This window comes from Giraffa tippelskirchi, chromosome 9 (assembly GCF_054371585.1).
Source record: "Giraffa tippelskirchi isolate mGirTip1 chromosome 9, T2T-mGirTip1v1.2.pri, whole genome shotgun sequence".
NCBI classification, from domain to species: Eukaryota; Metazoa; Chordata; class Mammalia; order Artiodactyla; family Giraffidae; genus Giraffa; species Giraffa tippelskirchi.
Genome location: NC_137283.1, coordinates 74,781,447 through 74,803,613, shown reverse-complemented (window position 1 = coordinate 74,803,613; position 22,167 = coordinate 74,781,447). Strand labels below are relative to the sequence as shown.

The 22,167-nt window shown below is 39.7% G+C and overlaps 1 pseudogene; it reads left to right on the top strand.

Annotated features, from left to right (window-relative positions):
* The window catches only part of LOC145521877 (tRNA (guanine(37)-N(1))-methyltransferase pseudogene), a 32,410-nt pseudogene extending 29,175 nt beyond the window's left edge, over positions 1-3,235 (top strand).
* The last annotated feature ends 18,932 nt before the right edge of the window (positions 3,236-22,167 follow it).

The window sequence follows — 22,167 nt, the reverse complement described above, 5'->3', positions numbered from 1 at the left end:
GTGGAAGAACCAGAAATCAGATTGCCAACATCCACTGGATCATCGAAAAAGCAAGAGAGTTCCAGAAAAACATCACTTCTGCTTCATTCACCAGGGCTTCCATGGTGGCTCAGATGGCAAAGCGTCTGCCTGCAATGCGGGAGACCTGGGTTCGATCCTTGGGTCAGGAAGATCCCCTGGAGAAGGAAATGGCAACCCACTCCAGTACCCTTGCCTTGAAAATTTCATGGATAGAGGAGCCTGGTGGACTACAGTCCATGGCGTCACAAAGAGTCAGACATGACTGAGCGACTTCACTTCACTTCTTCTGCTTCATTGAGTACTCTAAACCCTTTGATTGTGAAGATCACAACAAACTGTGGAAAATTCTCACAGATGGGAATATCAGACCACCTTACTTGCCTCTTGCGAAACCAGTATGCAGGCCAAGGAACAGTTAGAACTGGACATGGAACAAAAGACTGGTTCCAAATAGGGAAAGGAATACGTCAAGGCTGTATATTGTCACCCTGCTTATTTAACTTACATGCAGAGTACATCATGAGAAACTCTGGGCTGGATGAAGCACAAGCTGGAATCAAGATTGCCAGGAGAAACATCAATAACCTTAGATATGCAGATGACATCACCCTTTTGGCAGAAAGGGAAGAAGGACTAAAGAGCCTCTTGATGAAAGTGACAGAGGAGAGTGAAAAAGTTGGCTTAAAACTCAACATTCAGAAAATTAAGATCATGGCATCCGGTCCCATCACTTCATGGCAAATAGATGGGGAAACAATGGAAACAGTGGCAGAATTTATTTTCTTGGGCTCCAAAATCACCACAGATGGTGACTTCAGCCATGTAATTGAAAGACGATTGCTCCTTGGAAGAAAAGCTATGAGAAATCTAGACAGCATATTAAAAAGCAGAGACACTACTTTGCCAACCAAAGTCCATATAGTCAAAGATACGGTTTTTCCAGTAGTCATGTATGGATGTGAGAGTTGGACCATAAAGAAAGCTGAATACTGAAAAATTGATGCTTTTGAACTGTGGTGTTGGAGAAGACTCTGTGGTGTTAGAGAGTCCCGTGGACTGAAAGGAGATCCAATCAGTTCATCCTAAAGGAAATCAACCCTGAATATTCATTGGAAGGACTGATGCTAAACCTGAAGCTCCAGTACTTTGGCCACCTTGATGTGAAGAACTGACTCTTTAGAAAAGACCCTGATGCTGGGAAAGATTGAAGGCAGGAGGAGAAGGGGATAACTGAGGATGAGATGGTTGGATGGCATCACCGACTCAATAGACATGAGTTTGAGTAAACTCCGGGAGTTGGTGATGGACAGGGAGCCTGGAGTGCTGTGGTCCATGGGGTCGCAAAGAGTCGGACATGACTGAGCGACTGAACTGAATTGAATACATATATACTTACGTTTGTGTGTGCATATTCTTTTTAAGATTATTTCCTGTTACAGGTTATTACAAGATATTAAATGTAACTTCCTGTGCTATACAATAGGACCTTGTTGTTTATCTCTTTTATATGTAGTAGTATGCATCTGTTAACCCCAAACTCTTAATTTATCCCTCCCTCCTTTCCCCTTTGATAACCATAAGTTTTCTATGTCTGAGGCCATGTGTTTTATCAGTTGACTGTATATTCTTGTAGGTATAGCCTTAAGAACAGAGGCAAAAGAAGTTTACCTGCTATAGTAAGAATATTATTTATGTTTTCAGTGATAGTGCTGGTATTTTTATGCCTGAGCGCTGCAGTGCTGCCCTTTTAAGGGATCCTATCAGTTTATTGACTACTTCTTTCCTCACTTTGAGCACTGGGATGGTGACTGTCTTTTTAAAAGCTGTTCTATCAAGTTCTGTCATTCCTCGAACATCAGAGGATGGGAAAATAATTCAGAGTCTCTGTGATTTGTTTCTATTTCAGGCATGGTTGAGAACCTTTTTCTTTGATCCAGCAAGAAAATACCAGGTGCTCTGCTAAGTTTCTGCATCAGCGATGCCCAAGGTAGTAGAATGAGTGATGCTGACTCAGTTATTCTACAGCTTTCCGCTTTGAGAAGTCTTCTTGAGAATCCAAATTGTTTCAATAAGCTCCTCATGCTCTGGTGCAGCTTGGCATAAAATGTGTGACTGAAGATCCAGAAGATGAAGAAGGTAGACTAATTATGTTGGATCTGTATAAAATGTTTACTGTTGATTCCTTTGAGAAAGAAGAACTCAGTATTTTAAAGCAGCTGGATGTCAATCCACAGATATTGAAATATAATTTGGAACTAACTTATGAAAACTTTAAGTCAGAACAAATCTTGACAGCTGTGCTTCCTGAAGGTCAAGATGTGACCTCAGGGCTTAGCAGAGTTGGACACATTGCTCACCTGAAACTTTGAGATCATCAACTACCTTTCAAGCATTTAATTGGCCAAGTTATGATTGATAAAAATCCAGGAATCACCTCAGCAGTAAATAAAATCAATAATATTGATAACACCTACCGAAATTTCCAAATGGAAGTACTATTTGGAGAGGAGAATATGATGACCAAGGTTCGAGAAAACAATTACACCTATGAATTTGAGTTTTCAAAAGTCATTTGGAATCCTCGTCTCTCCACAGAACACAGCCATATCACAGAACTTCTCAAACTTGGGGATGTCCTATTTGATGTTTTTCCTGGGGGTGGGCCCTTTGCCATTCCAGCAGCAAAGAAAAACTGCACTGTGTTTGCTAATCATCTCAATCCTGAATCCCATAAATGGCTACTGCACAACTGTAAATTAAATAAAGTGGACCAAAAAGTAAAAGTCTTTAACTTGGATGGGAAAGACTTCCTGCAAGGACCAGTCAGAGGGGACCACTGGCAAAAGAAAGCAAACACTCTGTGCACATTGTCATGAATTTGCCAGCAAAGGCTATTGAGTTTCTCAGCGCTTTCAAAGCACTCTTAGATGGACAGCTGTGTGGCAGTGAACTCCTTCCCATCGTGCACTGTTACAGCTTTTCCAAAGATACTAATCCAGCTGAGGATGTTCAGCAACGAGCTGGAACTGTGTTAGGCATCTCCTTGGAGGCATGTAGTTCAGTTCACCCAGTAAGAAATGTGGCCCCAAACAAGGAAATGTTATGCATCACTTCTCGGATTCCTGCTGCTATACTTTACAAGAACCAGACCGTAAATCAAGACAATCATGAAGATTCTCCTCTTAAATGCCAGAGAACAGATAAAGACTTTTAAGAAGAAAATACACAAATTGCTTCAGTCACTTAATTGGAAATATTTTCTCCATCTCCCCACTAGACCTTTGTGATAGTGAACTATCATTTGTATGATTTCTAACATTTTAGCATTCAGTTACTTTAGTATTGAACCCTTTTATTTTACCCTCTCTGGATTCCCTGGTGGCTCAGATGGTAAAGAATCTGCCTGCAGTTCAGGAGACCTAGGTTCTATCCCTGCATCTGGAAGATCCCCTGGAGAAGGGAATGGCAACCCACTCCAGTATTCTTGCCTGGAGAATCCCATGAGCAGAGGTGCCTAGCGGGCTACAGTCCATGGGGTCGCAAAGAGTCAGACATGACTGAGCGACTAAGCATATATAGAGAAAAGCCTTGAAAGATGAAGACAGAGTTTTCCTCCAGAGCTCAGGGGAAGGATGCTTATCGCCCATTTGAAAATATTCAGGTTTTCTAAGCTCAGCATCACACATCCAGCTCCTATGCAACATCATCAGGCCCACAGCGCAAGAAATGGGAAGGTGGGGATACTGATGCAGAAATGCTGGTACTCTGGCTGCTTCTACTGAGTTGAGTAATAAACTCTTCATCTTTGACTCAGGAATCTCTTTTTTCTACCAATATCCATGAAACTATGAAAAGGCAAATTCTGCAAATTACAAGTAGATAAAATTTCAAAACTTCATAGTTCTTAAAGTGACTAGAAGTCGAGTCCTGCCTGGTAACAAAGACTAGCAACTAGACTGCTGTCTCAAAAATACCATTTCTAACTAAAATGATCCAAGGCTCCTTGGAAAAATGACTTATTCCAGGTGTGAGCAAGAAATGTGTTAGAATGATTCTGGAGCATCTTGGTATACCAGAAAGTAAAACAAAACAAAATGAAGTTACCAAAGACTATTAGGATCATGTCAACAAGACTCAGAAGACAATTTGAATAGTCTCCTACTGGAACAATATGAGCACCCAAAAGGATGCTAATAGTAATAGAGTAGAACAGGAAATATGTTTAAGTCAATGAGTATATAATGACAATTTTTTAAAAATCTTATTGATCATCTTTGAAGGAAGTATACTAAGAAAGCTAAACATAATTTTGAAAACTTATAAGTAAAGCGAAAGAATATAGCATTTTTCTGCTTACTCTATATGCACTGGACTTCCCTGGTAGTTCAGACAATAAAGAATCTGCCTTCAGTGGAGGAGACCCAGGTTTGATCTCTGGGTTGGGAAGATCCCCTGAAGAAGCGAATGGCTACCCACTCCAGTACTCTTGCCTGGAGAATTATATGGGCAGAGGAGCTTGGAGGGCTACAGTCAATGGGGTCGCAAAGAGTCGGACATGACCAAGTGAATAACAGTTTCACTTTTTACTTTTTCCATATGTACTAGGCCTCCACATAAGCAAATAGTTAATGAGGAGAAGTATCCCCTTATCCAACTATCCCAGCTATTAAATGAATTTTCACAGCACTGTTTTACAGATATCATGGCATACCTGTAGATATGTAGAAACATAGAAACAATCAGACTTTATGTACCTCCTGATGGAAGGGTGCACCACCACCTATGAAGTAATTCTGCCAAAATAATTAAACCTAATGCTGATGAAAACATCTAGCTATAAGTACCAACTTACAGGAAATAAGGGGCTGGTTCCAAATCAGGAAAGGAGAACGTCAAGGCTATATATTGTCACCCTGCTTATTTAACTAATATGCAGAGTACATCATGTGAAATGCCAGGCTGAATGAAGCACAAGCTGGAATCAAGATTGCAGGGAGAAATATCAATAACCTCAGATATGCAGATGACACCACCCTTATGGCAGAAAGTGAAGAACTAAAGAGCCTCTTGATGAACGTGAAAGAGGAGAGTAAAAAAGCTGGTTTAAAACTCAACCTGCAAAAAACTAAGATCATGGCATCCAGTCCCATCACTTTAGGGCAAATATATGGGGAAACAATGGAAATAGTGACAGAATTTATTTTCCTGGGCTCCAAAATCACTGCAGATGATGACTGCAGCCATGAAATAAAAGACGTTTGCTCCTTGGAAGGAAAGCTATGACCAAGCTAAACAGCCTATTAAAAAGCAGAGACATTACTTTACCAACAAAGGTCCACCTCGTCAAAGCTATGGTTTGTCCAGTAGTCAGGTATGGACGTGAGAGTTGGACTGTAAAGAAAGCTGAGCGTTGAAGAATTGATGCTTTTGAACTGTGGTGTTGGAGAAGACTCTTGAGAGTCCCTTGGACAGCACGGAGATCCAACCAGTCAATCCTCAAGGAAATCAGTCCTGAATATTCAGTGGAAGGACTTGTGCTGAAGCTGAAACTCCAATGCTTTGGCCACCTGATGCGAAGAAGTGACTCATTAGAAAAGACCCTGCTGCTGGGAAAGATTGAAGGCGGGAGGAGAAGGGGATGACAGAGGATGAGATGGTTGGATCGCATCATTGACTCGATGGACATGAGTTTCAGTAAGCTCCGGGAGTCAGTGATGGACAGGGAAGCCTGCCGTGCTGCAGTCCGTGGGGTCACAAAGAGTCAGACATGACTGAGCGACTGAACTGAAGGGACAGAAGAACATGGCAAAGGAATGCAGTCAACTATCTTTACAGGATAAGTACTTAGTTTATTAACAACAAAATGTAAGCAAGCAGGAAGAAAAAAAAGATGAGAAACATACAGATGAATCAGGCCCTTGTTTTGATAACAGTTCAAACAAGTATACTGCAGAAACCACTATGACCACTAGATGGTTGATATTAAAAGAATTGTTCTTTCAGTTCAGTTCAGTTCAGTTCAGTCCCACAGTAGTGTCCGACTCTTTGCAACCCCATGAATCGCAGCACGCCAGGCCTCCCTGTCCATCACCAACTCCGGGAGTATACTCAAACTCATGTCCATTGAGTCAGAGATGCCATCCAGCCATCTCATCCTCTGTCATCCCCTTCTCCTCCTGCCTTCAATCTTTCCCAGCATCAGGGTCTTTTCCAATGAGTCAGTTCTTTGCATCAGGTGGCCAAAGTATTGGAGCTTCAGCATCAGTCCTTCCTATGAATATTCAGGACTGATTTCCTTTAGGATGGACTAGTTGGATCTCCTTGCAGTCCAAGGGACTCTCAAGAGTCTTCTCCAACACCACAGTTCAAAAGCATGGATTCTTCGGCGATCAGCCCTTTTTATAGTCCAACTCTCACACCCATACATGACTACTGGAAAAACCATGGTCTTGACTAGATGGACCTTTGTTGGCAAAGCAATGTCTCTGCTTTTTAATATGCTGTCTAGGTTGGCCATAACTTTTCTTCCAAGGAGCAAGCGTCTTTTAATTTCATGGCTGCAGTCACCATCTGCAGTGATTGATAATGGTAATATAGTGGCTATATTTTAAAAGGGAAATCCTTGCCTTTCAGATGCATTCTGAAATACACACAGGTGAGAGAAGATGTCTAAGATTTACTTTCAAGCCATCCCACATGGAAGTGAGGAAATGGAGAGAAAGAGAAAACATTGTGCTGATGGGTTCTGGGTACCTGGGAGTTTCATATTCTCTGCTTTTGTGGTTGTTTGATATTTTTCACACTAAACAATTGTTATAAACAAGAGTAATTTTTTCAATGAAAATTACAGTGTTGAAATAACCAACAGAAAAGCATTCATAAGGGGAAATCTATCCTGAGGTATGGATTTCTCAATTGAGTGTTCAACTCTGCCATCTACCACAGACAAAACTTCCCCATCTTCAGATGATGCAAAATATGATATGCTAAAAAGAATTAGACTCTTTAACAGTTTGCTTGCAGCATTTAATTATATATAAAAAACTGCTGATGCAAAACATTGCTCTGACATAATTCACTTTACAATTACCCAGGAGCACTTTATAGCCTAAGCTGGTCTGAGTTCATAGGAATAAGTTACCTAAGGTATTAATTACCATCCAATTTATGAGTTCCTCAAATCATCTAAGCTGCTGAAGAAACCAGCTACCTGGAAAATGATGAATTTTTGGAATACTTGTCAAATTCAATTTAGGTTGGGTTGTAAGGCAGAATTAGCAAGTGTTTTCCTATTTCTTGCACCTAAAGAGCCACAGGTGCTCTTGGACAGGATGGTTGATTATAATATGCTGGAGGAATCCTACTCCCCACAGCTGTTCAGTTAAAGCTACCAGAATTTAACATCTCAAAGGACATAGCTGCAGATATCTCTGCTGAACTTAGCAGCTATCAACAGCTTATTGCCTGGCAACATACCTGGTTTTCTCATATCACAGCGATTGATATGAGATTTGGACTGGTGCTTGATGTGTTACATCAAGGGTATACACATTCTTAAAAGTAAGACCTGGATTAATGCAAAATCAAAGTCTCTTCCATTTGCTTTCTTCACCAATTTGGTGGGAATAAATTTGGCTGTCCTCATACCAAGAAAGTGATCTCTGGAGGCCCAAAGGGTGCCTTTATGTTTTATGTTAAAATATAAATAATGACATTCAAATACTATCTTCTGATTTCCCATTAATTTGCCTCTTTCAAGTTTTGCCTTCTCTATGGCTGCCAGACTTAGCAAATAAAAATATAACTCATGCAGTTAAGTTTGAACTTCAGATAAACAATGAACAATTTTTAGTATAATCATGTCCCATGAATATTTAATATAAGTATGTCTCATGCAATATTTAGGACACACTAATGTTGAAAAGGCATTTCTTATTCATCTGACTTTCATCTTTAATTGGGTGTCCTGTATTTTATCTGGCAACCTTAGCCTTCCCCATCATCTGCAATAGAGATGAAGATTCTGAAAATTACGAAGAAGATAAGACTTCTTTCATCATTTCAGTTGGCCCTCTTCTTGCTGAATGGAAAACTCCAAAAGTCTGGTGCAATATCTCAAGTGAATCATTGTCAAGTGATAGCCAACAGCATACTTTCTTTCAAACTCAATCTCAAGAACAAATTTTCACATGAAAAGCAAAATCCTCAGAACAGCTTGCTTGGTTTCACAGTAGATTCACTTGGAAAAAGTTAAATCCATTGTTGGTTAACTTGCCATCCTATGCAAAGTGTGTTGCTAATGTTCTTCTGTAACTTGGGGCAATCACAGTCTTGCTAGGAAATTCCCTGGTGGTCCAGTGGTTAGGACTCCATGCTCTCCATATCAGGGCCCAGGGTTCAGTCCCTGTCAGTGAACTAAGATGTCGCAAGCCAAGTGGACAAAGAAAAAGAGAAAACAAATAAAACAACAACAACAAGAACCACAGCAGCAAATCTTGCTAAAAAAAAATCCATCTTTCTTCAGAGAAAGAGAATTGCTTGTCTCATGTTAACAGTATACAAACCACCTGGGAATCTCGTTAAAATGCAGATTCTAGTTCAATAGGAATGAATTCTTCTGTTCTAACTGATCCAACGCTGCTGGTCCACATACCAATGTTTAGGAAAAAAGTAAATTTGCTAAAATAAAGTAATCCACGTGAGAGAAGTCGTGCACCAAGAGGAGCTGCTAAATGTCAGAGACCCAGCTCTCAGAAGGCACTTGAGAATTTGGTTAAGCGAATCGTGCCTAATGCTGGGAATATGGCCAACATTTGATTCAATGGTGATGGAGAATGTACTGAAGTCGTCTCTACTTATATAATACCCTTGAGTGAGATAAGTAACAGAAATAAGTAATAGAAACCCGGGTCAGAGAATGGATACTAATGGAAAAAAATGAAGATTATGGCATCTAGTCCATCCATCATCTAGTCCATGGAAAATAGATGAGGAAAAAGTGGAAACAGTGATACATTTTATTTTACTGGGCTCCAAAAGTCACTGCAGACAGTGAGTACAGCCATGAAATTAAAAGATGCTTGCTCCTTGAAAGGAAGGCTATGACAAAACTAGACAGTATATTAAAAAACAGAGACATCCTTTTGTGGACAAAGGTCCATATAGTCAAAGCTATGGTGTTTCCAGTAGTCATGTAAGGATGTGGAAGTTGGAAGCATAAAGAAGGTTGATTGCCGAAGAACTGGTACTTTTGTATCATGGTGCTGGAGAAGACTCTTGAGCATCCCCTGGACTGCAAGGAGATGAAACCCGTCAATACTCAAGGAAATCAACCCTGAATATTCATTGGAAGGGCTGATGCTGGAGCTGAAGCTCCAATACTTTGGCCACCTGATGCGAAGAGCTGAAATGAGTCATTGGAAGAGACCCTGATGCTGGGAAACACTGAGGGCAGGAGGAGAAAGGGACGACAGAGGGTGAGATAGTTGGATGGTATCACTGACTCAATGGGCATGAGTTTGAGTGTTCTCCGGGAGTTGGCATGACTGACATGAATTTGAGCAAACTTGGGAGATGGTGAAGGACAGGGAAGCCTGGCATGCTGCAGCCCATGGGGTTGCAAAGAGTTGGACAAGACTTAGCAACTGAACAACAGCAGGGGTCACTTGGCTCTTTCTGCCACATTCTAGTGGCTAGAACTCAGTCACATGATATGCCTAAGGGAAAGGGGGTCTGAGGATTGTAGTCCGTGTTAGTGTCCAGGAAGATGAAAGAAAAAAAAATGCCTCAGCTGAACAGCTAGCCAATGTAATCTATTTCATTTGGTAAAAGGGAAACCCTGACTCTAAGCCAAAAGTATAGGTCCATAAGTTGGGGTCACCATGTCCTGCAGTTAGAGAACTTCTCAGAGAAAGTAGACTGGAAATGGGAAAAGTGGAGACCCAGAGTCCCACAGGGCTGTACCACTGTGGCTGTGGTACAAACCTGCAGGCAGAGGCTTTTGCTAGACATCCAAGAAAGGGAAATCTTAGCCCTGGGCTCAGGTGGGGGTGCCTTCTCCTGGCAAGTTGTTATGATAATCTGTGCAGGGGGGCTTATGACTGCAGCAATTCCCTCCTCCCTTTCTTTCTGGGAACCACCTTGTCCACCTCCTACTGTGAACCTGTGAAAAGAAAACTACAAAGCAAACAAAAACCACTCCTCTCTGCTACAAGGGAACCTAGTCATCTTTTAAATTAGAAACCACAAGTTGCCTCTCACGGCTCTGTGTGAGCCTGGTTGCCTACCGACAGGAATGATTCAGGAACTCTGCCTTAAGAAAGAAGGGCCCGGAACAAAAGACACAACAGAGACACAGAAGACACAGCAGGCCTGGAGAAGCCGGGATGAAACGAGAAGAAAGGTGTAGGCTGACTTCTGTCACCCGTGGAGACTCAGGAGCGGAACTGGCTTTGAAATGACGTGACTGTTTTTAGTTGTTTGTGCGTAGATGGCAAATGTCAGGTGAAATGCAGTTTTTCAGTAGTAGTTTTGAGAAAAAAAGATGATGTGTTCTTTTTTAAAGCATAGCTGACACATAGTAGGTGCTTAATAAATTATAAATAAAAGAATATAAAAAAAAACAGAGGACTATTTAACAAACAAAAAATGGAAAATTGCTACTGCTCATATGACTTCAAGATACTCTTTAAACTCTTGGAAGGGTGATGCCAATAATATCTTTTTATGTCAAGAAATCTCATTAAAAATGTTTGATATGGGCAAATTTCTTTTAGTACCATTTAGTTCATAAATCAGAGGCTAGACTAGCTTAGATGGTGATTCAAAATTTATAATTAAAGTAGATTTGGCCAGTTATCAAGTAGACTGAATAATCTTCCTTTCTCACAGAGCTAAAATGAAACCCTTTTGGTCTAGCTTCTGTAATTTTCCTTGGTGCTTTAATTGGAGCCTACTATTATTTCTTCTGTTCTTTTTGCTTTGTGATAGTTTCTTACCTAGCTGCAACACTTTACATTGGAATATAAGCCAATTTCAATATAAAAGAAGAATAGATACAATTTCATTCAGCCAACAGGCAGAGGAGACTTACTTTAAAGAAATAACACAACGTTCCAGTTCACAGTCAGTATTTTACTACCACAGATACACTGGTACCAGAATAAGCACTGCAGACCAAATACAGGCCTAGGGAAAACCAAAGCTCGTGCCTTCTGCCATATTCGCCCATCAAGAAGACCCATGGAAATATGAGGCATTAGGCTTGGATACTAATCCTAAATATAACGATAATTAAATAACTGCATGGCTCTGGATTGATTAGTTTGCAGTCTCTCAATTCCTCATCTATAAAATGAGGTGTGCATGGTTTGAAGCCCCCTCGAGTGAAGGACTTGACTTAACCCAGTTTGTACCTTTGGAAGCTTTGCCTAAAACAGAAATATGGCTTCAAGCTTTGACATAGGAAGCATTTCATTTGTTTGCACAAAATACAACCAGATTTGTGGCCTCTGGAGAATAAAGGGTCATTAAAAAGAGATTTGTGAAAAACCATACAATGAAAAAGGCAAAATGTGCATTTTCTCTGCTTTGTAACTATAAATTGACAGCATTTGAAAGGTCATATTAAATACTTTTCTGTGAACATAATGTTAATATGTTACATCATATAGTGCTTGTCTGCTTTCTGCTTCTCCTGTTCATTGCGCCTCCCTCCTTAATATACATCATTATTGTGGTTATATTCTCCCTATTATGCACTGTGGAGGAGACCAAAAATGATTAGACAAAGTCTCACTTTTCAGATGCTTATAGCTAAGAAGGTGTTGTGTGTGTATACATTATGTATTTATATATGTAAATACAATTTTACTTGTTATGTAAATGTATATATATATTTGATATATTTATGTGATATGAATGTGTGTATCTGTGTGACACATACAGATCTATATAGATGTTCTCAACTATAAGCATCTTGGCCTTCCCTGGAGGCTCAGTGGTAAAGAATCAAGCACCTGCAAATTCAGAAGTCACAGGTCCAATCCCTAGGTTGGGAAGATCCCCTGGAGGAGAAAATGGCAACCCACTCAAGTATTCTTGCTTGGGAACTCCCATGGACAGAGGAGCCTGGTGGGCTACAGTCCACGGGGTCACAGGAGTTGGAAATGACTTAGCAACCACACACACACACACACACACACACACACACACACACACACACACACACATGCTTCCCAGATGGAGTTAGTAGTAAAGAACAGGCTTGCCAATGCAGGAGACATAAAAGATGTTGGTCCAATCTCTGGATCAGGAAGATCCCCTGGAGGAGAGTGTGGCCCCCCATCCCAGGATTCTTGCCTGGCGAATCCCATGGACAGAGAAGCCTAGTGGGCAACAGTCCATAGAGTCACAAAGAGTTGGACATAGCTGAAGTGACTTAGCACACATGCACACACACATGTGTATCTTATATAAGCAAATATATAGAGAGGTATCTATATATATACATGTGCATATACATATATGTGTGTGTGTGTATATATATAAGACAGAGAGAGAAGGTAGGAAGATATTTTCAGGTAAGGGATAAAAGTGAAAGCATTAGTCTCTCAGTCGGGTCCAACTCTTTGCGACCCCAAGGACTGTAGCCTCTGTTCACAGAATTCTCCAGGCAAGAATACTGGAGTAGGGTATCATTCCCTTCTCCAGGGCATCTCCCAAGCCAGGTATTGAACCTGGGGCTCCTGCATTGTAGGCAGATTCTTCACTGTCTCCCTGGTGGCTCAGATGGTAAAGGTAAGGGATAAAAAGGATCTTAGCCTAATGACTTAGCAGTGGGGATGGTCAGCAGATATGAGGACAGACCCTACAGCATTTGACAACTGACTTAATCCCGAGGGCTTTCCTGGTGGCTCAGATGGTAAAGAATCTACCTCCAATGTGGGAGACCTGGGTTCGATCCTTGGATTAGAAGGATCTCGCCTGGAGGAAGGCATAGCAGCCCACTCCAGTATTCTTGCCTGGAGAATCCCATGGACAGAGGAGCCTGGCGGGCTACAGTCCATGGGGTCACAAAGAGTCAGACACAACTGAGTGACTAACACTTTCACTTTTCACTTTAATCCCAAGGGCAAAGTGGGTAACTGGTAGGGAAGGACCGCTCTTGGTAGGGAAGGACCGCTCTTGAGCCCCAGTGCTGGTGAGTGGATGATGGAGTCCCCACCAGCCCTAAGGAGAAACATGCTGTTTAGTAGGGTGTGTGATGCAGTGAGGTCAGGGCGGAGCACACTTGAGGAGCAGGCACAACAGAAGCACAAACAGGGCCGCTTCATTTTTCTCTCTCCATCTTCTGGATTATGACAAGATGGAAAAATATCAAAAGGCAGTGTATGGAAAATTTTATATATATAAATTAATCCTTTTAATAAATGTATTAAATCAGAATGACTATTTGTATGACCATGGGGATAATGTCAAAAAGTCTACATTTGTGGTGGAAGAGGAAGTCCTTAGCGGCCAAGAGTGAAAGCCAGTGTGTGACAAGAGGTTGGGGCTGTGAGAAGCAAGAAGGAATCAGGAAAAAGGAACTTGTCTGGTGACTTGACAAAGCTATACTAATGATTTAAGCGGTTGTTTTCTAAGGATTTAAAACAATTGAGAACTGGCTTAAGAGAGTTGATACTATCGCCAAATCTGTTCTTACTTGTATTTTTTAATTAACTTGTTTTTATTTTATTTATGTGAAATTATCTTTTTAACTGAAGTACAATTTAAAACGTTGTCTTAGTTTTGAGTATACAACAAAGTGATTCATATATATATATATATATTCTTTTTCAGACTCTTTTCTATTACAGTTTATTATAAGATATCGAATATAGTTCCTTGTGTTATACAGTAAGATGTTGTTGGTTATCTGTTTTATATATAGTAGTGTGTATCTGTTAACCTCAAACTCCTAATTTGTACCCTCATTTACACTTTGGTAACCAAAGTTTATTTTCTATTGTTTGTGAGCCAGTTTCTGTTTTGTAAATGAAAGTGAAAATGAAAGTCGCTCAGTCTTGTTGGACTTGTTGCAACCTCATGAACTACACAGTCCATGGAATTCTCCAGGCCAGAATGTTGAAGTGGGCAGCCTTTCCCTTCTCCAGGGGATCTTCCTGACCCAGGGATTGAACCCAATTTTTAGATTCCATTAAGAGATATGGGTCTTTTATAGCACTGTGTGTGTGTATCTATGTATGTATTATATACACACACCTAGTCCATTCGTATGTCAATAGGCATTTAAATTCCTTCCATGTCTTGGCTATTGTAAATAGTGGTGCTATGAACATGGGGGTATTTGTATCTTTTGAATTAGCTTTCATATTTTCTGAATATAAACCCAATAAATATGTGGTTAATCATATGGTAACTCTATTTTTAGATTTTTGAGGACCCTACGTACTATTCTCCATAGTGGCGGCACTAATTTACATTCCCACCAATAGCATAGGACACTTTCCTTTACTCCATACTCTATTATTCGTAGACATCTTTTCAGTAGCCTCTCTGACATTCTCATGATGGCCTTTCTGACAGGTGTGAGGTTTCACCTCACTGCAGTTTGATTTACATTTATCTAATAATTAGTAATGTTGAGAACTTTTTCATGCGCTTGTTGTTCACTAAATATGGTTTTTGGAGAAATCTCTACTTAGATCTGCTTATTTTTAAAATTTTTTTGATATTGACTTGTATGTGCTCTTTGTATGTTTTGGAAACTAATCCCTTGTCAGTAGCATTGTTTGCAAATATCTTCTCCCATTCTGTAGGTTGTCTTTTCATTTTGTTTGTGCTTCCTTTACGGTGCAAAGCTTTTAAGTTTAATTAGGTTCCATTTATTTATTTTCCCTTTTGTTTCCATTACTCTAGATGACTGATTCAAAAAGATATTGCTGCAACTTATGTCAAAGAGTCTTCTGTCTATGTTTTTCTCTAGGAATTTTACAGTATCTGTTCTTACATTTAGGTCTTTAATCCATTTGAGTTTATTATTGTAGAGAATGTGTTAGAGAATGTTCTAATTTTATTCTTTTACATGTAGTTGTTGTTTTTCCAGCACCGCTTACTGAAGAGACTTTCTTTTCTCCATTGTAAAGTCTTGCCTCCTTTGCTATAGACTAATTAACCATAAGTACATGTGTATATTACTGATCTTTCTTAGCTCCCCAACCAGGGAACAAACACACACCTCTTGCATTGGAAGGTGAAGACTCAACCACCGGACCTCCAGGAAATTCTCTAGGTATTTTCTTATTTCCTTTTTGATTTTCTCAGTGATCCATCAGTTGTTTTTAAGCCTCCACATATACTTGTGTTTTTCACAGTTTTGTTCTTGTCGTTGATATTTAGTCTCATAGCATAATTGTCAGAAAAGATTTTTGGTATGATTTGTTTTCTTAAATTTACTGAAGCTTGCTTTGTGGCTCAATATGTTATCAATCCTGAAGAATGTTCCATGTGAGCTTTGAATCTGCTGCTTTTGAATGGAATGCTCTTTAAATGTCAGTTAAGTTCATTTGATCTAATGTGTCACTTAAGACCTGTGTTTCCTTAATGATTTTTTGCCTGGATTATCTGTCCTTTGTGTAAATGGGTTGTTAAAGTCCCCCACTATAACTGTGTTGACTTTTCCTTTTATGTCTGCTAATATTTGCCTTATATGTTAGGACACTACCATGTGGGGTGCATATATATTTACAATCATTATATCTTGTTTGGGATTGATCCCTTGATTATTTTGTGTTGTCTTTCTTTCTTCCTTGTAACAGTCTTTATTTTAAAGTCTATTTTGTCTGATATAAGCATTGTTACTCTAGATTTCTTTTTTTTTAAATAATTGTATTTGTTTTGCCATACATTTACATGAATCCACCATGGGTGTACATGTTTTCCCCTTCCAGAACCCCCCTTCCAACTCTCTCCACATCCCCTCCCTCCAGGTCACCCTGGTGCACCAGCCCCGAGCACCCTGTCTCATGCATTGAACCTGGACTGGCGATTCGTTTCACATATGATAATTTACATGCTTCCATGCCATTCTCCCATATCATCCAGCCCTCGCCCTCTCCCATAGAGTCCATAATATTGTTCTATTTATCTGTGTCTCTTTTGATGTCTCACATACAGGGTTATCTTTACCGATTGACTAAATACCATATATATGTGTTAGTATACTGTATTGGTGTTTTTCTTTCTGGCTTACTTCACTCTGTGTAATAGGTGGAGATTCCTCAAAAAGCTGGAAATAGAACTGCCATATGACCCAGCAATCCCACTGCTGGGCATACACACGGAGGAAACCAGAATTGAAAGAGACATGTGTACCCCAATGTTCATCGCAGCACTGTTTATAATAGCCAGGACATGGAAGCAGCCTAGATGCCCATCAGCAGACGAATGGATAAGGAAGCTGTGGTACATATACACAATGGAATATTACTCAGCCATCAAAAAGAATACATTCGAATCAGTTATAATGAGGTAGATGAAACTGGAGCCTATTATACAGATTTCCTTTGATTTCTAGTTTGCATGTATTTTTTTCCATTCCTTCACTTTCAGTCTATATATGTCTTTAGATTTGAAGTGGGTTACCTGGAGGCAATATACATATAAGGGTTTTTAGCTTTATATCCATTCAGTCACTCAATGTCTTTTGGTTGGAGCATTTAATCCATTTACATTTAAAGTATTATAAATGTGTATACTCTTATTGCCATTTTGTTCATTGTTTTGAGTTTGTTTTTGTCTTTGTCTCCCATTATTCTTTTTTTTACTTCTCTTGTGATTTGATGACTATCTGTAGAGTTATGTTTGTATTCTTTTTACTTCTGTGTGTGTATATATACTATAGATTTTTGGATTGTGGTTACCATGACGTTTATGTATAACAGTCTGTATATATGTGTGTCTATGGCTCTGGACAGCAAGGAGATCAAACCAGTCAGTCCTAAAGGAAATTGACCCTGAATATTCATTGGAAGGACTGATGCTGAAGCTGAAGCTCCAATACTTTGGCCACCCAATATGAAGAGCTGACTCATTAGAAAAGACCCTGATACTGGGAAAGATTGAAGGCAGGAGAATAAGGGGACGACAGAGGATGAGATGGTTGAATGGGATCACTGACTCAATGGACAAGAGTTTGAGCAAACTCTGGGAGGTGGTGAAGGACAGGGAGGCTTGGTGTGCTGCAGTCCATGGGATTGCAAGAGTTGAATACAACTATGAAGCTGAATAACAACAATATACATGTCTAAATTGCTGATCTGTTAATTTTATATGCATTTTAAATATCTGACACGTGTACCCTCCTCCCCTCATGATTACTGCTTGATGTCATATTTTACATATTTTTTTGGTTATCCCTTAATTGCTTATTGTACATGATGATTTTATGACTTTTGTCTTCTAACCTCTCTGCTACCTTTGTGTGTGGATGATTTCTTTCTGTATGTTTGCTTTTACTGATGAAATTTTTCATTTCATAATTTTCTTGTTTCCAGTTATGGCCTTTTCTTTTTCACCTAGAACAGCTCCTTTAGCTTGTGCTATAAATCTGCTTTAGTGGTATTCAATTTTTTATGCTTTTGCTTGTCTTTAAAGCTTTTGATCTCTCAATCAAATCTGAAAGAAAGCCTTGCTGGGTAGAGTACTCTTGGTTTTAGGTTTTCCCTTGCATCATTTTAAATATGTCATGTCACTCCCTTCTGACCTGCAGGGCTTCTGTTGAAAAACCAGCTGATAGCCTTAATGGGTTTCCCTTACATGTTATTTGTTGCTTTCCCCTTATTGCTTTTAATGTTCTCTATCTTTAATTTGTCATTTTGATTACAGTTTCTTGGTGTGTTCCTCTTTGGGTAATCCTGTTTGGGACTCTCTGCTTTGTGAACTTGCGTGGCTGCTTCCTTTCCCAGGTTTGAGAAAATTTCAGCTATTATCTAAGTACTTTCTCAGGCCCTTTCTCTCTTCTCCTCCTGGGATGCCAATAAGGGATTATCAATGTGTTTGATGTTGTCCCAGAGGTCCCTTCCTACCTGTCTCACTGTGAATCCTTCTTTATGTCTTTCAGTTCAGTTCAGTTCAGTTCAGTCACTCAGTCGTGTCCGACTCTTTGCAACCTCATGGACTGCAGCACACCAGGCCTCCCTGTCCATCACCAACCCCCGGAGTCCACCTAAACCCATGTCCATTGAGTCAGTGATGCCATCCAACCATCTCATCCTCTGTCGTCCCCTTCTCCTCCTGCTCTCAACCTTTCCCAGCATCAGGGTCTTTTCCAATGAGTCAGCTCTGTGCATCAGGTGGCCAAAGTATTGGGGTTTCAGCTTCAACATCAGTCTTTCCAAAGAACACCCAGGACTGATCTCCTTTATGATGGACTGGTTGGATCTCCTTGCAGTCCAAGGGTCTCTCAAGAGTCTTCTCCAACACCACAGTTCAAAAGCATCAATTCTTTGGCGCTCAGATTTCTTTATAGTCCAACTCTCACATCCACACATGACCACTGGAAAAACCGTAGCCTTGACTAGAAGGACATTTGTTGACAAAGTAATGTCTCTGCTTTTTAATATACTGTCTAGGTTGGTCATAACTTTCCTTCCAAGGAGTAAGCATCTTTTAATTTCATGGCTGCAATCACCATCTGCAGTGATTTTGGAGCCCAGAAAAATAAAGTCAGCCACTGTTTCCACTGTTTCCCCATCTATTTGAAGTGATGGGACTGGAGGCCATGATCTTAGTTTTCTGAACGTTGAGCTTTAAGCCAACTTTTTCACTCCCCTCTTTCAGTTTCATCAAGAAGCTCTTTAGTTCTTCTTCACTTTCTGCCATAAGGGTGGTGTCATCTGCATATCTGAGGTTATTGATGTTTCTCCCAGCAATCCTGATTCCAGCCTGTACTTCCTCCATTTATGTCTTTAGTTGTGGTTATCTTTTGAGTAGCCATCTTCTCTGTGGGTTCTGGTTGGTCTCACTGATGGTTGTTCTTCAAATAGTTGTGATTCTGGTGTGCTCATGAGAAAAGGTGAGCTCAGAGTCTGTCTATTCTGTCTTGGCTACTCTCTCAAAATTACCTTTATATTATAATACCTGCTAATATTTGTAATGTTGTACAAAAAACATTGTCCCTTGAGATGTGTCTTCTAAAGATGTTTCCTCAAAATAATAATCCCATGGATGCATAATGAGAGCTAAGTGATGCTACAGACTTAGAGATCAAACTTATGGTTACCAGGAGGAAGCGGAGGAGGGATACTTAGGGAGTTTCAGATTGAAATGTATATATTCCTATATATATATTTAAAAATAGCCAATGAGGACCTACTGTATAGTGTAGGAAACTCTACTCAACATCATATGACAGCCTAAATGGGTAAAGGATTTGACAAAGAATAGGTATATATATATATATGGATAACAGACTCATTTTGTTTATCACCTGGAACTAAAACAACTTGTTAATCAACTACACCCCAATATAAAAGAAAAAGTTACAAGTAAGTGATGCTGTGTCAACTGCAGTCAAAAAATACTGAAAAGTGTACATCACACTAAACTGTAGACAACAGTGCACATGGGAATACAAAGGGTCCTGAAATGTCTACCACTTACCAAGCTAACACTGTATGAGGCCCATGCTGAGCCTCTTAAACAATCTTACCTGATTGTCAGAACAATCCAGTGCCATGGGTGACGATTATCTCCAGTTACAGGTTACAGATCAGCAAATTGGGGCTTAGAAAAGTCAAGCAATTGTCCAGGTCCCAAGGTCATTAAATTGATATTGAAATCATTTTCGCCTCTGAGCATCAATTAACTTAAAAGCAAACACATTTTGGAAAATGTTGTCCAGGGCAGATTGGTTTTCTGCTTCCAAAGCTTCTCACTTCTACTTGTCTTTGCTGATGTCCCACTCCAAATAGATGGCAGTGCTTAACTTTTGCTTCTTTTTTTTGGTGGCAGCATGACACAGGTATGCACCAACTACCAACTCAAATTTTAGACCCCTGGCCCCTCAAAAAGGCAGTGGAAATGTCAACTTGTTTTTCCCCCTCTCTAGTAACACCTCTAGGTTCAGGCTTTTTCTGACTACCTTCATAGAGCTCACCACTTTGGATTCACCCACGTTTAGCAATCAGAATGAAAGCTACATTAAGCGGGTCCACATTTGCACTTTTCTAGCAAACTACAACACATAAAAACAGTTGCCATTGCAGGAAATGACCAGACCCTATGTTCAAAGAAGGAAATTAATGAATTCTCTCTTTATTGGCAAAGCATAGTAATGCCAAGCAAGACTACCCAAATTCACACTTTCATTTGCAGCTGAGTAATTAGATTACAATAAACTCTGTCCTAAGTCACCACTCCAAAGCCCAGCTGAAGCTATCAGCTGGCAAATGAGTCTAATTATTCTGGAGGAAAGGGTGCATGTGTGTATATGTGCTAATACACAATAGAAAATAACCCCCTGATGGAACATGAAAAATGCTAACAACTCAGAAAAGCAGATAAGAGCCTTATGATGAAAAGAGACATAAGGAAAAATGTAGTTTTCTCAAAATCGTCTTCAAAATCAGAGAGCAGATGCTCAGCAAATGGTAAAACCTGGGTATAGAGGAAACGATGTGACATTAAGCTTTTAATCTCTATCCTCTTCTTTGTTCAGAATGTATCAAAATAAGATCTTGTTTTAGATTATAGGAGAGTAACTTCTTGAAGCTTTAGGAAAAATAATCAAAGTTGGATGTCAAGCAGCTCATTAAAGGGAAACTCTTATTTCCAGACAACAGAATAACTTTTAAAATTGGAACCTGATATTTTTATTGAGGACTCATTGTTTTATATTTTAGATCTAAAGTAAAAATGTGTCCTATATAATAAAAATGTATTTTATATTTTTCTGGAAGTATTTTTTGCACTGTAATTATATAGAATTGAATGTACTTCCTCTTTGCATAATCCTGAATTTTACAAAGAAAATTGAGTCAAATTGTAGGCTGACATTTTAAAATATGTATTATATACAAATTGCAAGTGGAATAACATGTACTTTTGCATTTATTGGCTATGGTCTTTTGTATCTGGGGCAGGGAATGCATCTGTGTGTCGTTAAAATAAATACCATGCACATTGTCAGTTCTGTATATATATGCAATACTAAGTATATTTATACCGAAGTTTTACTTGTATTTCACATTTTTTGGTCTCCTGAAGTTTCTCAATTTATTCATGTTATATTTGATACCTTTACTGGATCAACATTTGGTCAGATTTTTGAATTTTAAGGACTTTAAACATTGATAGAATTAATTCCATTTGTAGGTTATTAATTTATTTTGGTTTTTCTTCTCATTCTCTGACTTCGAGCCTTGTTTAATCTTGTTTCCTCTCCCACACCCCACTCTGCGTTCTTTGGCCCTGCATCCTGTTGAGCACACATATTTCTTGGCCTTGGTGATTACAGTCCCCACTGACCTTTTTATCTATTGCCATCAGTTTATGCAGGATGGTTTCCTGGGTTTGTCAATAGCTCTAGTCCATGAATCTTTTGAACTGTGGTGTTGGAGAAGACTCTTGAGAGTCCCTTGGACTGCAAGGAGATCCAACCAGTCCATCCTAAGGGAGATCAGCCCTGGGTGTTCATTGGAAGGACTGATGTTGAAGCTGAAACTCCAATACTTTGGCCATCTGATGCGAAGAGTTGACTCATTGGAAAAGACCCTGATGCTGGGAAGGACTGGGGGCAGGAGGAAAAGGGGATGACAGAGGATGAGATGGCTGGATGGCATCATCGACTCAATGGACATGAGTTTGGGTAAACTCCGGGAGTTGGTGATGGACAGGGAGGCCTGGTGTGCTGCAGTTCATGGGGTTGCAAAGAGTCGGACACGACTGAGCGACTGAACTGACTGACTGAGTCCATGAATAGATTTCTGAAAAACCTGAACTTAGAGGACAGAGAAGTTTAGGACATTAAAGTTCAGGAGACTGATGTAGGAAGTGAATTCAGGAAAGCCCTCTAAATATTTATGTCAAATAAAAAGGCAAAACTGACACTTTAAACAAACGAACAATACTTCTATACAATTG